Below are 26,485 nucleotides of genomic sequence, written 5' to 3'. Positions count from 1 at the left end.
TTATATACTGGTGGTCAGCAAAATTATGCACTGTACTCCTACTACTGCGCACAACTAAAATGCACCACAGGTATGGATGGATAGTATACTTGATGACACAGAGGTAGGTAGAGCAGTGGCCTACTGTACCGTACTGCTATATATTATATACTGGTGGTCAGCAAAATTATGCACTGTACTCCTACTATATATACTGCGCACAACTAAAATGCACCACAGGTATGGATGGATAGTACACTTGATGACACAGAGGTAGGTAGAGCAGTGGCCTACTGTACCGTACTGCTATATATTATATACTGGTGGTCAGCAAAATTATGCACTGTCCTCCTACTACTGCGCACAACAACTAAAATGCACCACAGGTATGGATGGATAGTATACTTGACGACACAGAGGTAGGTAGAGCAGTGGACTACTGTACCGTGCTGCTATACATTATATACTGGTGGTCAGCAAAATTATGCACTGTCCTCCTACTATATATACTGCACACATCAACTAAAATGCACCACGGGTATGGATGGATAGTATACTTGACGACACAGAGGTAGGTAGAGCGGTGGTCTACTGTGCCGTACTGATATAATACTGGTGGTCACTGGTCAGCAAAATTCTGCACTGTCCTCCTACTATATACTACAATGCAGCACAGATATGGAGCGTTTTTCAGGCAGAGAACTTATAATACTGGTGGTCACTGGTCAGCAAAACTCTGCACTGTCCTCCTACTATATAATACTGGTGGTCCCCAGTCCCCACAATAAAGCACACTGAGCACAGATATTTGCAGCACACTGAGCACAGATATGGAGTGTTTTTCAGGCAGAGAACGTAGATATTTTCAGCACAATGAGCACAGATATTTGCAAGCACACTGAGCACAGATATTTGCAGCACACTGAGCACAGATATTTGCAGCACACTGAGCACAACTGAGAGAACGCTGCACGTCCTCTCCCTATCATCTCCAATGCACAAGTGAAAATGGCGGCGACGCGCGGCTCCTTATATAGAATCTGAATCTCGCGAGAATACGACAGCGGGATGATGACGTTCGGGCGCGCTCGGGTTAACCGAGCAAGGCGGGAAGATTAGAGTCTGCCTCGGAACCGTGTAAAATGGGTGAAGTTCGGATTCCAAGGAACTGAACCCGCTCATCTCTAATCATAACTGCTGACATTCTGGTGTGGATGTTATGAATGTCGACATTGTCAACATGGACAATGAGACTGCATATCATAAAAAGTATTATAGCACAAATGGTACAATAGATTAATTTACTCTGAATGCTTGCCTGTTTTACAGATGTAGCCATGTCATCTTAATGCGATGAGGCATGATGCATGGCATGCCAGGCTGAGACTATTCACAGCCGGCGATCGTTCAGTGAATTCCATTAGGATTAAATAGAGCGATCGACTGCTGCGAAAAGTCGCAGCCTGGCATGCCATGCTGCAACACGGTAGCAGCATGCTGCAACACAGCAAAAATGAGCATGGCTACATCCGTATATATGTGTGTTTAATGGGGGTCATTAAGAGTTGATTGCACCGTGTATGTAGCAACTTTTTGATGCTCGTGCGATCAACTAGACGCCACCTATGGGGGAGTGTATTTTAGCATTGCATGGCTGCGCTCGCTTGTGCAGTCCTGCTATGCTAAAAAAGTTTCAAGCAAAACAAGACCAGCCCTGCAGCTACTTACCCTGTGCGACGGATCCAGCGATGAAGGTCTCGGCTGTGACATCAGACATGCACCCTCCAAACGCCTGGACACGCCTGCATTTGCCTTACCACGCCCGGGAAATGGTGAGTAGATGCCCCGAACCTCCTTCCCGCTGTCAATCTTCTTGCAATCGTGCCTGCGATCGCTTTCATCGGTCCTGGCATTGTTGCCCAGCGACAGCCGTTGTTGGGCAACGACACACGTGCACAATGTGTGCGCTGTGCAGCCGCAGTTCTGACCCATTCACACCGCAATTAAGAACCGTTGCGTGCGAACGGGTCGGAATGACCCCCAATACCATAATTATGTATGTGTAGGTATTGTGTATACCTCCCAGATTCTCATTACAGCTATTATTTCAACCAAATGATCTCAGATTATATCACAAATGTCATTCATGAAATTTGCCGAATACAAACAGTCCTGCCCTCCATATATATGTGTTAATGGCCGAGGATACTAGAATGTTGACATGTTCTGAATATTGATATTCAGAATGTTGACATTGTAGCATGAACATCATAGGCTTACCCACCAAATCTGTGTGATTTATGATATATATGTCTCATTGCTAGGGACTTTGGTACATGAATCAACTGATAGATGTATTTATGTGTATAGCTAGCTAAAATCAGTATTCGAGTGTATATATATATATATATAATATTAATTAAAACTGTGGAGTGTACATGGGGTAGTATAGAGGTGTAGACCCATTAATGTACTACAGAGAATTGTGTGGCTTGTTCCATATGCAGTATAATCGTGAGGTAACCATGTCCCATTGAGGTGGATTGAAAGGGGCTTGTCACCTGATTGGAGGACTGGTGCCCTGGAATGAAACTTGGCACATGTGTATGCAGGTGACTCACGAGGCATCGGCGGGAAGGACCAGGGCCGTGCGACTATATCTTGGATTATAATGGGATATAATTATTATGAATGGGAGGGGGGAGGCAACAGCGGGCGCTAGTGCACTGTCAAAGGAGCAGCGGGCTGAGCCTATGAGTATGGGGCTGTCAGTTGAGGAGGCTGTCCCGGAGGAGGAGTGACGGGCTGGGGAAGCGACCAGTGAGCCCGTGAAGAGCCAGCGCAGAAGTCCCAGCGTGTTTCTGGTGTAAGGGAGAGCCGACCATCCTCTCAGCAGAAAGACTCACCAGCACCAGCTGTTTCCCCTTCGGCAAAGCAACGGGGATAGCAGTAAAACTGAAGCTGCTAGCTGATGAACTCTATGATTGAAGGTCAGCCAATGAGAGTACTGTGGGTGTGGCTACACCGGAAACATCGTGCAATTGGCTGGAGCTGATTGAGAAGTCATCAGAGGTCTGTGACAACCTTGCACTCAATCACTACACTTCAGCACTCATAAACATTAATACAGCTGCAGCGCACAGGATCCCTACACTCCTTATACTATTGATACCTCAAATATAACAAGAGGTTTATAAGCTGCTGAGATTATTCCTCAGGTTCTGACTATTAATAGTGAGGACGTTATATACAATATGCATTAACTCCAGAATCTGCACAATTACCAGGAACAGTGAGGGGTATTAGCAGCAAAGGTGTGTTTATGGATACTTGAGAACAGCCTACAGATAAATAATAGGGTCTACACTACGTTAAATAATATGTCACTACGTCTATGACATTCACATGGATAATGTACATCTAGTGACATCTAGAGGATAGATTTGGAACTCTCAGTTCTTATTAGTATTCAGTCACCACAGGAGTTCAACAGTGGATACAATTTGGATACAATAATATTTATGTATTGTTATGAGGAAAAAGTTCTTGATACAAGTAACTAAATCGTCCAAATAACATCAGTAGTCAGGAGAACTGCTATTTGTGAGTCACTTCTAGTTACCAGAAGGATTTACATCATCATTGGAGGATTTTCAGCCTTTCAACACATAGATAAGGGGAATGTTTGTATATGTGCATCTATGTATATATATATATATATATATATATATATATATATATATTTCTTGACTTATAATATGGAGATAATATGAATTAGTTTCATTCAGAGAGGGTGTATGATTTAAATACTAGCTAGAGTGTGTATTGTAAATGTGCTACCATTACTGTTATATAGATTCTTACCAATGCAATGAGTACAAGAATAGTGGTGTAATACCCAGTCAATAATAATATAAGGCAGTGGTTCCCAAACTGTGTGCCGTGGCACCCTGGGGTGCCTCAGGACACTTGCAGGGGTGCCTCGGGTTGGTGGTCCAGGACCAAATAAAATGATTTATGGTTAATGTAATAGGCAAAGCCAGTGCTGGGGGCTGCCAATCATAACATGTGTGGACAAACAGAGGCAAATCCTGTCCCTCACCACACAATTGACCCTAAGGGTGACATATAAGCACAATTTACTCAATTTAATATTTCTTTCATAATTTCTCAATAAGAAACCTTTGGCCTAGGGGTGCCGTGAAAACAATTCTGATGCTCTAGGGCGCCGTGCTTGTAAAAAGTTTGGGAACCACTGATATAAGGGATATATGGTTAATATACCTTATTGTCAGGAGTAAAGCAATGTAATGTTTCTTATAGGTAGAGTCATAATGAAATTGTTAGTACTGTGTAACTTGATGCAACTGAGAACCTTATGTCACAGTAAAAGAAGTTAAAACATACCGGTATTGTGGTATTGTGTTTCACTTACCTTGAAGTTCAGAAGAGCGAAGGGGTTCCAGGTAAACTATTATTGTTGCAGAATTACCAGTACCCTAGATTCATGGGTTTTCCCAATCTTACCTCAAATAATATATATATATATATATATATATCTTATAGTATAGTCAATAAGTTTGGGTGGAGTCACTTAAACTAATTTATCTAGCCCCATAAGAAGTACACAGAGGGGACTTATAGAATTAGTATTGGGATATACATAAGTCACCAATATAGGGTAAAACAGGGGTTACATTTGGAGGCACCGCTGAGATCATTTTGTAAGCTACTCAGGGATAAGTGAGGCACAGTAGCCAAAATGACCCAATATACAATGAGTGAAGCCTTTGATTGGTGTGTAAGGAAGGGAGTAACTCCTGAAAGGAGTTTTGTATTGATGTGGGATCTCACAGACACCACTGATGGTACTATTATGACCGATATGTTATTTCTTTTTGGGGTGAAGCAACCAAGGATTGCTGATAACCAGTTTAGAGAAAGTGGAGAGATGTGTGCTGTATTAATAACTACTAGTCATGACTTAGAGTCTGAGTTGCTTCCAGAAGTGGTGGTTGTGAGGTCTAACCCTGAACGCAGGTGGAAAATTTTATGGCCTGTAAAAGGACAGCAGTGAAAGGGCTGCTGAACCATTAATGGTGGGTGACATGTCTTATCCAGCTAGTGGAGATCTCTCTGCAGCTGTGGGAGGAGATAGTCAATCACAGGGCCTTGAGGAAAAGCTAGGGAATCAGTTAGAGGTTATAGCTGATAAAGTAGTACATCAATTAGAATGGTGGCACTATGAGGGTAGCTATAGGCGATTGAGACTTTTTTCAGGAATACTTCCTGTGCCTGCAGGTGAGGAACCTTATGAGGTGTGGAGAGAGGCAGCCATACAGCAGTCTGAGGAGTGGCATTGTCCTGATCATATAAAGAAACAAAGAATAGTGGAAAGTCTACAGGGACCCGCTATGGGAATTATTCAGGCTACGAGAAAAAGTAATCCTGAAGCTGCAGTGGCTGACTACTTCCAGGCCTTAGAATACACATATGGGACATTGGAGGATGTAGGTGATTTGGTTGCCAGATTCCACCATACTTATCAGGAGACAGGGGAAAAGTTGTCCCAGTATGTGTATAGACTAGATAAATTAATCCATAAAATTGTAGACAAAGGAAGGTTAGCACCTGCTGAAGTTAATAGCAGCCGATTGAAACAGTTAATCAGGGGAGCGTTAACAACTGACCTTGTAGCTCAACGGTTGCGTTGTACAGCTTTATTATTAGGAAGTCCCACCATTAATGATTTAATTAAGGAGATTACTCAGGAGGAAGCTTTAATCGCTAATAGAAAAAAGACTCATGCCAAGGCTGTACAAGTGGTAGTACCCTCCCCTGAGGCCCAAGGGTCACGGGAGGACAAGTTAGTTTCCTTGGTAGTAGAACAGAACAAGAAAATAGACCAGCTTATTCTTGCCCTAAATCAAAGGGTGGTACCCTCCAACGTTACCTCCAGTAATTCTCCTAGGTGGAGTAACAGTGGTAGGAGAAATTTTAGGAGAGGTGGAAGTTTTATAAATAGAGGGTGTTTCCGATGCAGGCAGTTAGGACATAGAGCAATGGAATGTTCCTTAGGCTGGGGAATGACTGAAGAGGGAACTAATGTTCAGTTAGATAATCCCCTTCATCAGGGAAACGATGGTGGGAGATTGGCGGGCCCCTCGCCGTCTCCCAGAAATTAGATGTAGATTCAATGGGGAGTACCCAGTGGAGTAGTTATATTCCGGATGGTATGATAGGACCTGCTCCACGTGTGGTCGTTAAATTAAATGGACATCCATGCCCTGTTTTGTTGGACAGTGGGTCCCAGGTGTCCATTATATTTGAGCATTGGTATAGACATTATCTCTCTGATGTCCCTATTATGCCTCTGGAAGGACTGGTAATATGGGGATTAAGTGAACAGAAATACCCTTATTTAGGTTATGCGGTATTTAACATAGAGTTTCCGGAGGGATTTATGGGTGTGTCGGAGCCATTACCTCTAATTGCTCTGGTATGCCCAGAGTTCCCAGGTGATAAAACTGTAATGCCAGTGATCATCGGGACTAATGCTCATTTATTCAGGGTCCTCAGTGATTGGTGTTTAAAAATGTGTAGGGAAGCCACCGCTATTACTATGTCGACTTGCCATGGGAATTGCAGGGAATGGGAGTCTGAGCACAGAGAGTCCTCTCTGGCTCGGGGTCTGTCCATGGAAGATTTAACTCCATGTTTCCAGGGGAGTGACATAGGGTTGGTGGAACGAAATACTTTATGTGAGGAATTGATGGAACGAAAGCATGTCTTCTCTCTTGGTGAATGGGATTTGGGAAAAGCGGAAGGTGTGGAACACTGTATGAAGCTGAATGATGAGAATCCTTTCAGGGAGAGGTCACGCAGACTTGCTCCTGCAGATTTCGATGATGTCAGACAGCATCTTCGAACTCTGTTGGAAACAGAAGTTATTCAACATTCTGAAAGTCCATATGCATCCCCTATCGTAGTGGCCCGTAAAAAGAATGGCAAAATTCGAATGTGTATTGATTATCGCACACTTAACCAACGCACTGTGCCAGATCAGTACACAGTTCCTAGGATAGAGGAGGCATTGGACTGTTTGCAGGGGAGTCAGTGGTTCACTGTGTTGGATCTGCGGAGTGGGTAATACCAAATACCTATGAGTCACCAGGATAGAGAAAAGACTGCTTTTATTTGTCTTTTGGGTTTCTTTGAATTTTTAAAGATGCCTCAAGGAATCAAGGGTGCCCCGGCCACCTTTCAGAGAACCATGGAGCAGACGGTGGGTGATACAGATGTAGCCAACTTTATCTTGACTGTTTCTCCGCCGAGACGGGCGTTTAGCCACGCTAAGGCGATAGCTGAGTTTAATCACAGGCAGGCGCGTTGAGACGATCTAGATACTCATCATGCATTACACATCTCCACCACTGTGTGGCTAATGCTCCACTAATCCAGTACTTTCGATCGTACAGTATAGCGGCGGATTGATCTACAGCTCTGGCAATACTGTAGGCGTAACGGGAAGCGGTGGAAAAAGTATGGAGTACAGTACTGTACTGTATGTGTATGGAGACGCAACTACAGTAATTGTGTAAAAGGAATAATGTACAGTACAATGTATAAACACCGTGCTTTTTAAAATATAAAATATACTGTATGAGCGTCTGAGTTCGCTAATGCATAATGGGAATGGAGGACTAGCAGGAGGCGGAGGAAAACACCGTGCTTTACAAATGCGAGCGTCCGAGTCCTCTAAGGCATAAACCAACAGCAATGGGGCGAGGGCTGGGCGCTGTTTGCAGTACTTTCACACATGAAATTAGAAATCTCTCATGAGGCGTCGTGGGCTAGGGGTGAAGGCTCCCACCTCCCTCACTGGGGGTCCAGGGTTCGAGACATGATGTGCTTTCTTTCTTTTTTTTTTTTTTTTTTCTGTAATAATGCACTGTATTATTTTATTTCCATTGTAAGACAGTCAATGGAAGGATGCACACAGGTTTCACATAAATCAAAGTACATCTGCAGGAGCGATTCTTTACGCTAAATGCACCCAAACAGCGTGAATGAAATGAGTGTACTGTATTCTGGCGCTACCAACTAAGCAAAACAGTACTGTAGATCTTCAGCGTTTGTGCATTGCACAGGACCTGAATTTCCTCCCTGTGCAGGCCCCCAGGGGGGAAGGGCGATGGGGGTAGGGGGGAGACGATGGAAAATACTGTGCCTTTGAAATGCAATTACATGAGCGTCCGAGTACACTACGGCATACTGTAAACCAACACCAATGGGAAGGAAGTGCCAACCTTATTTTTAATGTGTTCCCGTGACATTCACTTTAACATTTTTTTTTTCTCTCCAATACAGTACTGTACATCCAATGGAAGGATGCACACAGGTTTCACATAAATCAAAGTACATCTGCAGGAGCGATTCTTTACGCTAAATGCAACCTACAGTACGGTACTGTAAGTGAGCAAAATAGTACTACAGTGGGCGTTTGTGTATTGCACATGACCTGCATTCCCTCCCTGTCTACTGCATGATCTGTGCAGGCTCCCATGGGGGAAGGGCAACAGGCTAGCAGGAGGCGGAGGAAAACACCGTGCTTTACAAATGCGAGCGTCCGAGTCCTCTAAGGCATAAACCAACAGCAATGGGGCGAGGGCCGGGCGCTGTTTGCAGTACTTTCACACATGAAATTAGAAATCTCTCATGAGGCGTCGTGGGCTAGGGGTGAAGGCTCCCACCTCCCTCACTGGGGGTCCAGGGTTCGAGACATGATGTGCTTTCTTTCTTTTTTTTTTTTTTTTTTTCTGTAATAATGCACTGTATTATTTTATTTCCATTGTAAGACAGTCAATGGAAGGATGCACACAGGTTTCACATAAATCAAAGTACATCTGCAGGAGCGATTCTTTACGCTAAATGCACCCAAACAGCGTGAATGAAATGAGTGTACTGTATTCTGGCGCTACCAACTAAGCAAAACAGTACTGTAGATCTTCAGCGTTTGTGCATTGCACAGGACCTGAATTTCCTCCCTGTGCAGGCCCCCAGGGGGGAAGGGCGATGGGGGTAGGGGGGAGACGATGGAAAATACTGTGCCTTTGAAATGCAATTACATGAGCGTCCGAGTACACTACGGCATACTGTAAACCAACACCAATGGGAAGGAAGTGCCAACCTTATTTTTAATGTGTTCCCGTGACATTCACTTTAACATTTTTTTTTTCTCTCCAATACAGTACTGTACATCCAATGGAAGGATGCACACAGGTTTCACATAAATCAAAGTACATCTGCAGGAGCGATTCTTTACGCTAAATGCAACCTACAGTACGGTACTGTAAGTGAGCAAAATAGTACCACAGTGGGCGTTTGTGTATTGCACATGACCTGCATTCCCTCCCTGTCTACTGCATGATCTGTGCAGGCTCCCATGGGGGAAGGGCAACAGGCTAGCAGGAGGCGGAGGAAAACACCGTGCTTTACAAATGCGAGCGTCCGAGTCCTCTAAGGCATAAACCAACAGCAATGGGGCGAGGGCCGGGCGCTGTTTGCAGTACTTTCACACATGAAATTAGAAATCTCTCATGAGGCGTCGTGGGCTAGGGGTGAAGGCTCCCACCTCCCTCACTGGGGGTCCAGGGTTCGAGACATGATGTGCTTTCTTTCTTTTTTTTTTTTTTTTTTTTCTGTAATAATGCACTGTATTATTTTATTTCCATTGTAAGACAGTCAATGGAAGGATGCACACAGGTTTCACATAAATCAAAGTACATCTGCAGGAGCGATTCTTTACGCTAAATGCACCCAAACAGCGTGAATGAAATGAGTGTACTGTATTCTGGCGCTACCAACTAAGCAAAACAGTACTGTAGATCTTCAGCGTTTGTGCATTGCACAGGACCTGAATTTCCTCCCTGTGCAGGCCCCCAGGGGGGAAGGGCGATGGGGGTAGGGGGGAGACGATGGAAAATACTGTGCCTTTGAAATGCAATTACATGAGCGTCCGAGTACACTACGGCATACTGTAAACCAACACCAATGGGAAGGAAGTGCCAACCTTATTTTTAATGTGTTCCCGTGACATTCACTTTAACATTTTTTTTTTTCTCTCCAATACAGTACTGTACATCCAATGGAAGGATGCACACAGGTTTCACATAAATCAAAGTACATCTGCAGGAGCGATTCTTTACGCTAAATGCAACCTACAGTACGGTACTGTAAGTGAGCAAAATAGTACCACAGTGGGCGTTTGTGTATTGCACATGACCTGCATTCCCTCCCTGTCTACTGCATGATCTGTGCAGGCTCCCATGGGGGAAGGGCAACAGGCTAGCAGGAGGCGGAGGAAAACACCGTGCTTTACAAATGCGAGCGTCCGAGTCCTCTAAGGCATAAACCAACAGCAATGGGGCGAGGGCCGGGCGCTGTTTGCAGTACTTTCACACATGAAATTAGAAATCTCTCATGAGGCGTCGTGGGCTAGGGGTGAAGGCTCCCACCTCCCTCACTGGGGGTCCAGGGTTCGAGACATGATGTGCTTTCTTTCTTTTTTTTTTTTCTGTAATAATGCACTGTATTATTTTATTTCCATTGTAAGACAGTCAATGGAAGGATGCACACAGGTTTCACATAAATCAAAGTACATCTGCAGGAGCGATTCTTTACGCTAAATGCACCCAAACAGCGTGAATGAAATGAGTGTACTGTATTCTGGCGCTACCAACTAAGCAAAACAGTACTGTAGATCTTCAGCGTTTGTGCATTGCACAGGACCTGAATTTCCTCCCTGTGCAGGCCCCCAGGGGGGAAGGGCGATGGGGGTAGGGGGGAGACGATGGAAAATACTGTGCCTTTGAAATGCAATTACATGAGCGTCCGAGTACACTACGGCATACTGTAAACCAACACCAATGGGAAGGAAGTGCCAACCTTATTTTTAATGTGTTCCCGTGACATTCACTTTAACATTTTTTTTTTTCTCTCCAATACAGTACTGTACATCCAATGGAAGGATGCACACAGGTTTCACATAAATCAAAGTACATCTGCAGGAGCGATTCTTTACGCTAAATGCAACCTACAGTACGGTACTGTAAGTGAGCAAAATAGTACCACAGTGGGCGTTTGTGTATTGCACATGACCTGCATTCCCTCCCTGTCTACTGCATGATCTGTGCAGGCTCCCATGGGGGAAGGGCAACAGGCTAGCAGGAGGTGGAGGAAAACACCGTGCTTTACAAATGCGAGCGTCCGAGTCCTCTAAGGCATAAACCAACAGCAATGGGGCGAGGGCCGGGCGCTGTTTGCAGTACTTTCACACATGAAATTAGAAATCTCTCATGAGGCGTCGTGGGCTAGGGGTGAAGGCTCCCACCTCCCTCACTGGGGGTCCAGGGTTCGAGACATGATGTGCTTTCTTTCTTTTTTTTTTTTTTTTTTTCTGTAATAATGCACTGTATTATTTTATTTCCATTGTAAGACAGTCAATGGAAGGATGCACACAGGTTTCACATAAATCAAAGTACATCTGCAGGAGCGATTCTTTACGCTAAATGCACCCAAACAGCGTGAATGAAATGAGTGTACTGTATTCTGGCGCTACCAACTAAGCAAAACAGTACTGTAGATCTTCAGCGTTTGTGCATTGCACAGGACCTGAATTTCCTCCCTGTGCAGGCCCCCAGGGGGGAAGGGCGATGGGGGTAGGGGGGAGACGATGGAAAATACTGTGCCTTTGAAATGCAATTACATGAGCGTCCGAGTACACTACGGCATACTGTAAACCAACACCAATGGGAAGGAAGTGCCAACCTTATTTTTAATGTGTTCCCGTGACATTCACTTTAACATTTTTTTTTTTCTCTCCAATACAGTACTGTACATCCAATGGAAGGATGCACACAGGTTTCACATAAATCAAAGTACATCTGCAGGAGCGATTCTTTACGCTAAATGCAACCTACAGTACGGTACTGTAAGTGAGCAAAATAGTACTACAGTGGGCGTTTGTGTATTGCACATGACCTGCATTCCCTCCCTGTCTACTGCATGATCTGTGCAGGCTCCCATGGGGGAAGGGCAACAGGCTAGCAGGAGGCGGAGGAAAACACCGTGCTTTACAAATGCGAGCGTCCGAGTCCTCTAAGGCATAAACCAACAGCAATGGGGCGAGGGCCGGGCGCTGTTTGCAGTACTTTCACACATGAAATTAGAAATCTCTCATGAGGCGTCGTGGGCTAGGGGTGAAGGCTCCCACCTCCCTCACTGGGGGTTCAGGGTTCGAGACATGATGTGCTTTCTTTCTTTTTTTTTTTTTTTTTTTCTGTAATAATGCACTATATTATTTTATTTCCATTGTAAGACAGTCAATGGAAGGATGCACACAGGTTTCACATAAATCAAAGTACATCTGCAGGAGCGATTCTTTACGCTAAATGCACCCAAACAGCGTGAATGAAATGAGTGTACTGTATTCTGGCGCTACCAACTAAGCAAAACAGTACTGTAGATCTTCAGCGTTTGTGCATTGCACAGGACCTGAATTTCCTCCCTGTGCAGGCCCCCAGGGGGGAAGGGCGATGGGGGTAGGGGGGAGACGATGGAAAATACTGTGCCTTTGAAATGCAATTACATGAGCGTCCGAGTACACTACGGCATACTGTAAACCAACACCAATGGGAAGGAAGTGCCAACCTTATTTTTAATGTGTTCCCGTGACATTCACTTTAACATTTTTTTTTTTCTCTCCAATACAGTACTGTACATCCAATGGAAGGATGCACACAGGTTTCACATAAATCAAAGTACATCTGCAGGAGCGATTCTTTACGCTAAATGCAACCTACAGTACGGTACTGTAAGTGAGCAAAATAGTACCACAGTGGGCGTTTGTGTATTGCACATGACCTGCATTCCCTCCCTGTCTACTGCATGATCTGTGCAGGCTCCCATGGGGGAAGGGCAACAGGCTAGCAGGAGGCGGAGGAAAACACCGTGCTTTAATGCAGCGTAATGAGTACAGTATTTGCTGTATGCAGCGTAATGAGACGCCTTAGTAAAGTAGTCCTTATTATGTATGTCAGTATTGTATTTTACGGGAGACCACACGCATGCGCAGTGGTGATTGTAAAAAGCGACATCTGGTGGCTGATCGCAGGTATTACACATAAAGGTAACGCCAAACGTCAAATGTCTGTCTCCGTGCGATTAGATAGCCTCTCTGTGGCTAGGCGCGCCTCGCTACGCCACAGTACGCTGCGTATGGTCGAACGGGACAACCGCCGCGGCCACTCAAGATAAAGGTGGCTACATCTGTATGAATTATCGTGCGGTATTAGTTTACCTTGATGATATTATCGTTTTCGGGTCCTCTCTGCAGGAACATAACCACTGTCTGCTCAAGGTAATGGATAGATTATTGAAGAAAGGCTTTAAACTTTCTGTGGACAAATGTAAGTTCTGCCTGCCCTCTGTGACTTACTTGGGACATGTGGTGAGTCGACAGGGTATTTCTACCGACCCAACTAAAGTTGAAGCGGTGAACGGGTGGCCTAGACCCACGAAATTAAAGGAGTTAAGATCCTTCCATGGGTTTTGTGGGTACTATCGCCACTTTGTGCCCTATTATTCTGTAATATGTTGCCCTCTCACTGATTTGACCAAGGGGTATCCACCAGTTGGTAAAACCACACAGGCAACATCATGTAAAAAGGAGGGTTATTTTAAACCATCTGAAGAGTTTGGGGATAGATGGACACATGAGTGTGAAGAGGCCTTCCTCAAGTTAAAATGGAGTATTACCAATGCTCCTGTATTGGCCTATGTTGACCCCACTCTGCCTTATACATTACATGTGGATGCGTCCTTTGATGGTCTAGGGGCAGTGTTGTACCAAACTCATAAAGGAAAATTACAACCTATATCTTATATCAGTCGGGGATTGTCCAATAGTGAGAGGAGATATCCTGTACACAAATTGGAATTCCTTGCTCTTAAATGGGCTGTGGCTGATAGATTTCATGAGTATCTGTATGGGGCAAGTTTTGAGGTATTCACTGACAATAACACCCTGACCTATGTGCTTACCACCGCTAAATTAGATGCCACAGGGCACAGGTGGTTAGCTGCTTTGTCTATCTATGATTTCAAGATTAAATATCGCCCAGGCATCAATAACATAGATGCAGATTCTTTATCTAGATTATCTAGAATCAAGAGTGAACTAGATAGATCTGAGTGGATTGACGTTCCTGCAACCACCATTAAGGGATTGTGCTTTAACATCCCATGTGTAATGGCAGAGAGTGGGGAATGCATTAGTGCCCTTGGAGCCTCTGACAAGGCGTTACCTCTGGCCTATTGTTGGTTAAGCCAATTAGAATTAGGGGGCTTGCCACAAATAGGTTAAGAAAAAATCCACATGGATCAACAAAATGATCCCGATATCTCCGTTGTCATACTCTGTCTTGAGTCTGGTCGTGCTGAACGTGATGTAAGTTCTCTGACACATGCATCCAAATTATTGATGCCTCAGGTAAAGCAGTTGACTCTGAAGAATGGAATACTGTACCGAGAATCAGTTAAATCCAATGGGAAGTTCAAATTACAATTAGTTACTCCACAGTGTTATAGAGAAACTATTTTGAAGGCATTACATGATCAGCACGGCCATCTTGGGGTAGAAAAGACAAAGGGACTGATAACTGACTGGTTTTACTGGCCCTTGATGGAGCAGGATATTGAAAACTACTGTAAGACCTGTTGTAGTTGTATTTTGAGGAACTCTTCCCACTAAGTCCACTTCTCTTGTTAATCTTCAGAGCCATGGTCCCATGGATCTAGTATGCATTGATTATTTATCCTTGGAAACGTCACCTGGAAAGGAATGTAACATACTTGTAGTAACGGATCACTTCACCCGTTATGCCCAGGCTTGTTACTTCTGATCAAAGAGCCGTTACAGTAGCCAAAACTTTATGGGAACGGTTCTTTGTTCACTATGGTTTACCAGCCCGATTGCACTCCGACCAGGAGCGGGATTTTGAAGGGAAAGTTATTCGGGAGCTCTGTCTGTGCTGTGGGATTAAGAAATCCCGGACTACTCCTTACCATCCACAGGGTAACCCTCAGCCAGAGCGTTTTAACCGCACCCTGCTTGATATTATGGGCACCTTGGACCCCATGTGCCACACACAGTGGAACAGAAGGATATGTCACCTAGTGCATGCCTATAATTGCACTAAGAATGAATCTACTGGGTACTCCCCATATGAATTAATGTTTGGGCGTGAAGCCCGACTGCCCATAGATGTCTCTTTAGGACTTCCCTCCCGGGATGCAAAGGGAAAAACTCATTCCCAATATATCAATAATTTACGGAAAGAGCGAAAATATGCTCATGAATTAGCTCAGGAAGCGACTAGGAAAGCTGGGATAGCCAACAAGAAAAGATATGACATGAGAGTGAAAGAGAATGTATTGGAAATAGGAGATCGAGTTCTAGCGCAGCAATTAGGACTTCCCCGACGACAAAAATTAGCTTATCGGTGGAAACCTGACCCATATGTAGTAATTGAACAATTACCTAACATCCCTGTTTATAAACTGCGACTAGAATCAGGGGAGGGACCAGTCGTTACCTACCATCGACACAATCTCATGCCTATTATCCAAGATATTCGTTTCCCTGAGAATGCTGAAGCAGAACCACTGAGACGCTCCACTTGGAGAGACCGTGGGAGACTGCAATCTATAAATAGCTAACGTCACTTACAAGGAAGTTCTGTTGGTAATAACAATGATACAGATGACACTGAGGGAGGTGCAGGATATTTTTATTATGACAGTATTAGTACCAGCAATGTCCCCCAGCGTTCCAAGTGTAGCCCACCACAGGTACTGGAGTAAAGTCTTTTGGAAGAAGAGTGTGTTATCTCATCTAGTAAAAACCATGAAGGTGGTGAAGCATTAGATTGGGGAATTTCATCTGAAAGTGGGGTAACTGATCCAATTATTAGCACGAGGGATGACTCATATATCGATCCCACTATTTCAAATGTTGGTGAGGAAATCAGGGGTAGTGACCGGCCATTAAGGGAACGAAAGCCGCCAGTAGTGTTCACTTATCCTGAACTGGGTAAACCTGTGTATGTACCTCAAATAATTCATCCAAGTATAGTCCTCACTTGGCCCTACTTTGGGTGGGACTCTATGAAAATAAGGGATTTGTGGTGATCTGAAGGAATGGGATGGAAGTTATGCAGATCACCAGGGGGAGAGTGTAGCATGAACATTATAGGCTTACCCACCAAATCTGTGTGATTTATGATATATATGTCTCATTGCTAGGGACTTTGGTATATGAATCAACTGATAGATGTATTTATGTGTATAGCTAGCTAATATCAGTATTCGAGTGTATATATATATATATATATATATATATTATTAATTAAAACTGGGTATAGCTGAATAAGTATGTATTATAGGTATACAGCTGTGGAGTGTACATGAGGTAGTATAGAGGTGTAGACCCATTAATGTACTACAGAGAATTGTGTGGCTTGTTCCATATGCAGTATAATCGTGAGGTAACCATGTCCCATTGAGGTGTATTGAAAGGGGCTTGTCACCTGATTGGAGGACTGGTGCCCTGGAATGAAACTTGGCACATGTGTATGCAGGTGACTCACGAGGCATCGGCGGGAAGGACCAGGGGCGCGCGACTATATCTTGGATTATAAATAGAGGAGCCCTCCACTGATGCGGGGTCTTTTTCGAGTGCGCAGCCTCTGTAGCTGGTTCCCCCTCTCCTGCGCCGCAGAGTTGAGCTGTAGACTCTTAATAGATGCTGAATGGGAGGGGGGAGGCAACAGCAGGTGGTAGTGCACTGTCAAAGGAGCAGCGGGCTGAGCCTATGAGTACGGGGCTGTCAGCTGAGGAGGCTGTCCCGGAGGAGGAGTGACGGGCTGGGGGAGTGACGGAGACGTGGCTCAGGATCCTGGCTGAAGCGACCAGTGAGCCCGTGAAGAGCCAGCGCAGCAGCCGCAGCGTGTTTCTGGTGTAAGGGAGAGCCGACCATCCTCTCAGCAGAAGACTCACCAGCACCAGCTGTTTCCCCTTCGGCAAAGCAACGGGGATAGCAGTAAAACTGAAGCTGCTAGCTGATGAACTCTATGATTGAAGGTCAGCCAATGAGAGTACTGTGGGTGTGGCTACACCAGAAACATCGTGCAATTGGCTGGAGCTGATTGAGAAGTCATCAGAGGTCTGTGACAACCTTGCACTCAATCACTACACTTCAGCACTCATAAACATTAATACAGCTGCAGCGCACAGGATCCCTACACTCCTTATACTATTGATACCTCAAATATAACAAGAGGTTTATAAGCTGCTTTGATTATTCCTCAGGTACTGACTATTAATAGTGAGGACGTTATATACAATATGCATTAACTCCAGAATCTGCACAATTACCAGGAACAGTGAGGGGTATTAGCAGCAAAGGGGTGTTTATGGATACTTGAGAACAGCCTACAGATAAATAATAGGGTCTACACTACGTTAAATAATATGTCACTATGGGGGGTCATTCCGAGTTGTTCGCTCGTTATTTTTTTCTCGCAACGGAGCGATTAGTCGCCAATGCGCATGCGCAATGTCCGCAGTGCGACTGCGCCAAGTAAATTTGCTATGCAGTTAGGTATTTTACACACGGCATTACGAGGTTTTTTCTTCGTTCTGGTGATCGTAATGTGATTGACAGGAAGTGGGTGTTTCTGGGCGGAAACTGGCCGTTTTATGGGAGTGTGTGAAAAAACGCTACCGTTTCTGGGAAAAACGCGGGAGTGGCTGGAGAAACGGAGGAGTGTCTGGGCGAACGCTGGGTGTGTTTGTGACGTCAAACCAGGAACGACATGCACTGAACTGATCGCACTGGCAGAGTAAGTCTCGAGCTACTCAGAAACTGCACAGAGAAGTCTTTTCGCAATATTGCGAATCTTTCGTTCGCAATTTTGATAAGCTAAGATTCACTCCCAGTAGGCGGCGGCTTAGCGTGTGCAAAGCTGCTAAAAGCAGCTTGCGAGCAAACAACTCGGAATGACCCCCTATGTCTATGACATTCACATGGATAATGTACATCTAGTGACATCTAGAGGATAGATTTGGAACTCTCAGTTCTTATTAGTATTCAGTCACCACAGGAGTTCAACAGTGGATACAATTTGGATACAATAATATTTATGTATTGTTATGAGGAAAAAGTTCTTGATACAAGTAACTAAATCGTCCAAATAACATCAGTAGTCAGGAGAACTGCTATTTGTGAGTCACTTCTAGTTACCGGAAGGATTTACATCATCATTGGAGGATTTTCAGCCTTTCAACACATAGATAAGGGGAATGTTTGTGTATGTGCATCTATGTATATGTATATATATATAATCTATATATATATATATATATATATATATATATTTCTTGACTAATAATATGGAGATAATGTGAATTAGTTTCATTCAGAGAGGGTGTATGATTTAAATACTAGCTAGAGTGTGTATTGTAAATGTGCTACCGTTACTGTTATATAGATTCTTACCAACGCAATGAGTACAAGAATAGTGGTGTAATACCCAGTAAATAATAATATAAGGGATATATGGTTTATATACTTTATTGTCAGGAGTAAAGCAATGTAATGTTTCTTATAGGTAGAGTCATAATGAAATTGTTAGTACTGTGTAACTTGATGCAACTGAGAACCTTATGTCACAGTAAAAGAAGTTAAAACATACCGGTATTGTGGTATTGTGTTTCACTTACCTTGAAGTTCAGAAGAGCGAAGAGGATCCAGGGAATCCAGGTAAACTATTATTGTTGCAGAATTACCAGTACACTAGATTCATGGGTTTTCCCAATCTTACCTCAAATAATATATATATATATATATATATATATATATATATATATCTTATATTATAGTCAATAAGTTTGGGTAGAGGCACTTAAACTAATTTATCTAACCCCATAAGACAGTGGTTCCCAAACTGTGTGCCGTGGCACCCTGGGGTGCCTCAGGACACTTGCAGGGGTGCCTCGGGTTGGTGGTCCAGGACCAAATAAAATGATTTATGGTTAATGTAATAGGCAAAGCCAGTGCTGGGGGCTGCCAATCATAACATGTGTGGACAAACAGAGGCAAATCCTGTCCCTCACCACACAATTGACCCTAAGGGTGACATATAAGCACAATTTACTCAATTTAATATTTCTTTCATAATTTCTCAATAAGAAACCTTTGGCCTAGGGGTGCCGTGAAAACAATTCTGATGCTTTAGGGCGCCGTGCTTGTAAAAAGTTTGGGAACCACTGCCATAAGAAGTACACAGAGGGGACTTGTAGAATTAGTATTGGGATATACATAAGTCACCAATATAGGGTAAAACAGGGGTTACAACATTGAGAAAATGTATACATCGTCAGTATGCTAATGTGGTAATCCTAACCCTAGCCATAATAGCAAGCTAACCCTAACCCTGATCGCAAGCTAACCCTGAAATCTGTGGGGGAAAAAACCCTGTCGACATTCACAATGTTGACATTCTGTCATGATGACATTCAGACCATGTTGATATACTGGTGATGACATTTTTAATATATACCATTTAAATCACATTCTTCTTTATATATAAATAGAGGATTAACCCCAAAGTGCAACCAGATTAACCATTACTGTGCTGCCAGACTAACACCTTTATGTGCAGCCCGATTAACCCCTTACCTCTGAAGAAGTTGAGAGAAATGTGTCCTGTTATTACCTCCATTATTCTAAAAGTGGTTTAGGAATTCAGCAGCATAAGGGGTTATTCAGGTTGCGTCACCTTCGGCGGCACCACTGCGCACGTGCAGGCACCATCCTGTGCATGCGTGGCTGCCGAATGCGATCGGCGCGCAATGAGTGCTAACACCTCTGCTTGATTGACAGGCAGAGTCTTTCGCGGGACGGTGATGGAGCATTGCAGGGATGGAGCAGGAAAAACGGGAGTGGGTCGGCACCATTTTAGGGGCAGCTCCGTGACTTTACTACGCCGCTTCGATGAGAAAAAAGGCAGCTGACTGTCTGCATATGCAATAATGAAGATGGAAGAAAATGGTTACAAGAAAATCACATTTAGCTACAGCTCACATTACACTGGGACATTCAATAATTCAATGGTTTCAATCAATTTAATCACAGATATATGCATATTCCAAGAAAAAGGATGCAACAAGAAAAACAGTGAAGGTAATTAAGAAAACAGGGTCTAATTCATTAAGGATTGCAAATAGAAAGCGATCGCAAATCAGATGATCATCATGACCATCGGTTGCTATGTTCATCTGCAATGCCAGGCTGAGTGTGCTTCAGCTTACTCAGCCTAGCCGTCGCAATGTGGCTTGTAGTGCCAAGGAAACTATGTCTCGTGCTGCAGTCCTTTGCCTCGCCACTCCTGGAAAACAGGGGCAATACCCCCGTTTTCCCGAATGTTGGCTGCCCCCGACCCCATCTCTCCCTATAAACGTATCTGCCTGTCAATTAGGCAGTGACAATTGCATATCTGCGCCATGACCGCACAACCCGTTCTGCACATGTGCAGAATATGTCCCGCGCATGTGCAGTTTCACCACTATCAGGAAGCTGCACGTAAGATCGCTTAAGCGATCCATAATGAATCACCACCACAGTTTTCAATATCAGTTGCTATTTTACTCCTTACAGTATCCCTTTATGCTGGAGCTCATGGATCCTACAGTGCCACAGTATTGCAATGAGGAGAGAATGTGGTATAACTGGACTTGATGCACAAGGGATGGAGATCCTACAGTGCCATGGTGATGCAGTGGGGCTGCGGTATAACTGCACTTTTAGAAGATTGATTTATCCTTGGTTCAATTAGTAAATATCACTGTACTTCAATGTTAATATAAGGATGTAGGTAACAAAGGTGTTATAGAATCTCTAACAAGCAAATGTCTCTGTAGTAATTATCTTTTGGAATGAATAACTCTTTTACGCTCTAAAACAGCTCAATGGTGGTCATTCCGAGTTGTTCGCTCGCTAGCTGCTTTTAGCAGCACTGCAAACGCTAGGCCGCCGCCCTCTGGGAGTGTATCTTAGCTTAGCAGAATAGCGAACAAAAGATTAGCAGAACTGCTAATAAATAATTCCTTGCAGTTTCTAAGTAGCTCCAGACCTACTCCTAGATTGCGATCACCTCAGTCCGTTCCTGCTTTGATGTCACAAACACGCCTTGCGTTCGGCCAGCCACTCTCCCATTTCTCCAGCCACTCCTGCATTTTTACCTGGCACGCCTGCGTTTTTTAGCACACTCCCTGAAAACGGCCAGTTTCCGCCCAGAAACACCCACTTCCTGTCAATCACACTACGATCACTCGAGCGATGAAAAAACGTCTTTCGTGCTTGTGCAAATCTCCAAAGTTTTGTGTTAAATTAGAGAACGCATGCGCGCTGCGTACCATGCGCATGCGCATTTTCCACCTAATCGCTCCATTGCGAAAAATGGCAACGAGCGAACAACTCGGAATGACCACCAATATCTCTACGATATTCTTCTAACAAGTTGTGTCCATGTACTGGTTAATACTGTGTTTAAACGGGGTCACTGTGCGTGATTTTCAGTCAATTGTCTAGTAGCACTCCTTTATTCCATGTGGTTGTGAGTAGTATGTGTGTGACAATGGACAATAGGGCTTAGCTCTCACCCTCCTGCATTCCACAACAACAAACAGTCTCTGTTACTCACTCTGAACACTATAGGTTATTTCAGTCTCTCCTGGAATCTGTCTCAGCAGTTTCAGCTCCTCTCAATATTGGCACTGTGTATGCGCCACTACATAGGCCTGGCAGGCCTTGGTCCCCGGCTGCGGCATCTCATGCTCTCTCTCCCAGTTATCCTCCTCACAAATGGGACATGTCATCTGACTCTGGTCCGTCACTTAACCCCCACTGTAACAACCAAATGAGTCATCAGGTTGCACACACTGTAATTTATATTTTAAAGGGGTGCCACATAAATAATACCATTAAAACCATATCTGGAGATTAGAAACATAGAATTTGATGGCAGATAAGAACCACTTGGCCCATCTAGTTTGCCCTTTTTTTTACCATATTTTTATCTTAAACCTTATTAGATCCTTATTTCTTTGAAAGGATATCCTTATGTCTATCCCATGCATGTTTAAATTGCTCTACTGTCTTAGCCTCTACCACCTCTGATGGGAGGCTATTCCACTTATCCACTACCCTTTCTGTGAAGTAAGTTTTACTCAAATTTCCCCTGAACCTACATCCCTCCAGTCTCAGTTCATGTCCTCGTGTCCTATTGCTTCTCTTCATTTGAAGAATATTTCCCTCCTGGACTTTGTTAAAACCCTTGATATATTTGAAAGTTTCTATCATGTCCCCTCTTTCCCTTCTCTGCTTTTTGTCTTTCTGGATATGTTTTGCAATGTAGTCCATGCACCATTTTAGTTGCCCTTCTTTGTCTCTAATGTATTAATATCCTTTTGAAGATATGGGGCCAAATGTAATAGAGTGAGAGTTTTAGAAAGTGAGAGATTTGGTAAGGTTTTGCAGGTTTTTTTAAAGTGACAATCATTTATACTGCAAAACCAGGTTGATCTTGCTGTGTAAATGATTGCCACTTTAAGAAACTGCAAAACCTTACCGAAACTCTCACTCTATTACATTTGGCCCATGGCCTCCAGAATTGAACACAGTATTCTAGCTGAGGCTGTACCAATGACCTATACAGTGGCATTATTACTTCTTTCTGCTGCTGATTCCTCTCCAATGCAGCCAAGCATCTGACTAGCCTTCCTCATCGCTTTGTTACATTGCTTACCTGCTTTTAAGTCACCTGAAATAGTGACACCTAGATCCCTTTCCTCCTCAGTAGTTTCCAGTATGATGCCATTAATACTATATTTAGTTTACGAATTTTTGAAACCCAAGTGCATGATTTTGCTTTTTTGGCATTAAACTATAATTGCCACACTCTTGACCATTCCTCTAGCCTACCTAGATCCTCAATCATTTGTTTTACCCCTCCTGGTGTGTCTACCCTGTTGCATACCTTTGTGTCATCTGCAAAAAGGCATACTTTCCCTTTAATGCCATTTGCAATGTCACTAATAAAGATATTAAAAAGCACTGATCCATGTACACATCCCTGGGGTACTCCACTGGTAACATTTCCCTCCTGTGAATGCACTCCATTTACTACAACTCTCTGTTTTGTATCCTGCAACCAATATCTTATCCATTCAACAAAGACTGACAGTGTTTTCTTAACATCTGATTATAGATAGTAATTGTTGCTTTATGACATACAAGAGCCTCTTGTCTCATATATATATATATATATATATATATATATAATGCTATATCAGCAATAGCAGTGTACCAATTCATAATACACAATGATCTGCTATAGTTGCAAAAACATTACAGTAAACAAATAATGGTAAAGTCATTTCTGAAACTATGTTCTGCTTAGCCCATTAAGTGCAATTTAATATATTAAACGTAGACCTACTCAGTCTCTAAATATATAGTGATTTTTAATTAGCTGGTGATTTGACAAGGACAACATTTTTCATTAATTTAATTGTTGATATTTTACACCACACATATAAAAGGCTGATTAGCTAAGGCTCAGATGGTATTTGACAAATATACCGGTGTCAGGCAGTTTATATAACCTGGAACCTGTCTTTTGAAAGTGCTCCATATTTAGTTTATGCTTCCTATCTATTTGCCTTTAGATTACTTCGCTCCTCCTGCTCCCTAACCTTCCATGCTTAATTTTCCTGGCTCCCTGGAGAAAGTGATTGTGATAAATTCTTCAGAACCATCTGCTCTGCTTGTTAGGCTCTTAATTAACAAGTAATTACTCGTTTAATATTCACAGTGCTGGCTGTAACAACTCTGTCCACAGAAAATATTTCACTGCAGGAAAGGGTTAATTTAATGGCAGTGACCTTATCCTTACTAAGTATGTTTGTCCAGTCATGGGTAGTCTATAAGGTTATAGAAGGACACAGAGAAGAGTGAGTTTTCACAAACTCTTTTGAATAGGTGAGCTGAGACACTTTGGGGTTTAATGAAAGAAGCTGAGCCAATTCTGAACTCCGCACTAAATGGCAGGCACACTCCAGTTGTTAATGGGCCCTGGCAGGATATCTACAATGTAGAGAAATACAAGTGTCTAATTAGATTGCCTTGACGTTACTGTACTGTACTTCTAAGACTTTCAGAACTGAAGATTTATTTGTTTACATGGTATTTTTTGGCTCTTTTTCTACAGGGCATCGTATAGTATTATAAATCATCTATTATAAGACAGAGTGAATGGTGAAGTTTGACTATAGCTCAAATAAACAAAACAAAGCAGTTGTCCTATGCTGGATGTGATCTTCCCTATTCCAAAATGGTATATACTTAGAGATGTGCGGCGAACACTTTTCAGGTTTTGTGTTTTGGTTTTGGATCAGGATCTCCGTGCGTGTTTTGGATCTGGATTGGTTTTGCCAAAACCACCCTTTCGAGTTTTGGTTTTGGATCTAGATTATTTTGGAAAAAAAACATAAAAACATCTAAAATCACAGAATTTGGGGGTATTTGTGCTCCTACAGTACAGTTATTAACCTCAGTAACATTCATTTTCACTCATTTCCAGTCTATTCTGAACACCTCAAACCTCACAATATTGTTTTTAGGCCAAAAGGTTGCACCAAGGTAGCTGGATGACTAATCTAAGTGACACAAGTGGGCGGCACAAACACCTGGCCCATCTAGGAGTGGCACTGCAGTGGCAGACATGATGGCAGTTTTAAAAACTAGGCCCCAAAGAGCACATAATGCAAAGAAAAAAAAAGAGGTGCAAGATGGAATTGTCCTTGTGCCCTCCCACCCACCCTTATGTTGTTTAAACAGGACATGCACAATTTTATAGACCCATCATTATAGTGACAGGTGGTCCCCCTGGACAAAGCTCGCCAAACTCTACAAATCATAGCTAGCTACAAACATACCACCTCCTTCTTTGATGACTTTTCACATTATGAGAAGAGGCAAGAGGAAGAGGAAAGTGTCAAGAAGGTGATTAAAATTAGAGAGGTACACGCAATCAGTGACAACACACAGGCTTTCACCTCCACTGCTATATTGGTGTGGAACGGAAAGATCTTCAACCAAGCAAATATATAATTACCACATTACTGGACAAATTGAAAAACTAGGGGCCAAAGCCTCCAAATTTGTACCCCCTTCTCCTTTTTTCAGGGATTAAGATAATCTCAGATTTAATGCTGTGATGCAAATAAACTGGTGTATACCACAGGAACAAGATTGGATATTTTCCCCTCCACGGAGTCTGGAGACTTATTTTGTGAAAATCTCATGGGTTTCTTTTTTTCAATTTTTTCTATTGCATTTTTATTTACATATTTTGTTACAGATGCCTCATTTTTGTTTTTCACAGCTCCCACTTACACGCATACCTGTGTGTCCCAGTTACACGCATGTGAGCATACCTGTGTGTCTTGCTTACTTTATTCATATATTTTATTTTTAAATAAAGCAGCCCATTAGATATTTTAGCAGCCCCTCCTAAACCCCAACAGCATCCCCAGGTGGGACAAGTTGAGTTCAGGTGGGTTCAGAAAAGTACTAAGCATGACTATGCAGTGATTTTTTTTTGTTATTGAGCCCCTGCCCTAGTGGAGCTTACCACTCTACAGTCCAAACTCATTTCATACTATAAGTAGGACTGTGGGAGGAAGCAATGATAACTTCTGTGCCCACAGCATGCCTCAGCCTGGCAAGCCAGCCATCTTCCTGGCTTTAAGCCACCATGAGAAGCCATACTGGGCCGTATTCAGTAACTGTTTATTCCTCACAGGAGCTCCTTGCCCATCTAGTGCTGCAGTGCAATGGAAAGCTGATGCAATGCAAGATCACTGAAACTCTGTTCTTCTAACATTGCGAGGTCTTGCGATAACCCAACACAGCCCTTAGGAAAATAAGATCCCTGTACAACAAATGCGCATCTTGTAAATAAATAATCCCAAAATGTGAAACATTAATAATAAATCAAAATTAAGGTTGACTAATTGGTGCCATTCATTTGAGTGAGTCACTAACATGAAATAACTGAGAAGAACCTCTCTCATGCTCCAGCAGAAAATATCACTTTCATCTCTCTGGCATTTGCGCTGGATTATGATTTAATCTCTTTTGAGTCACACGGACTTTGACCACAAATGTGGTCTCACCCCACTTTATTTAAAAACACTTTGGCAATTTCCATTTCCACCTTTGCGGCTAGTTTTCAGAAATCTGTGATGTTGAAGCTTATTTTATATCTGCTCTAGGCTTTCATTTAAACCTAGGATCAAGAAGAGCAGCACCCCTGGAATT

Source organism: Pseudophryne corroboree, chromosome 10 (assembly GCF_028390025.1).
Source record: "Pseudophryne corroboree isolate aPseCor3 chromosome 10, aPseCor3.hap2, whole genome shotgun sequence".
Classification (NCBI taxonomy): Eukaryota; Metazoa; Chordata; class Amphibia; order Anura; family Myobatrachidae; genus Pseudophryne; species Pseudophryne corroboree.
The sequence above is the reverse complement of the archived record's forward strand: the minus strand, read 5'-3'. Positions refer to the sequence as shown.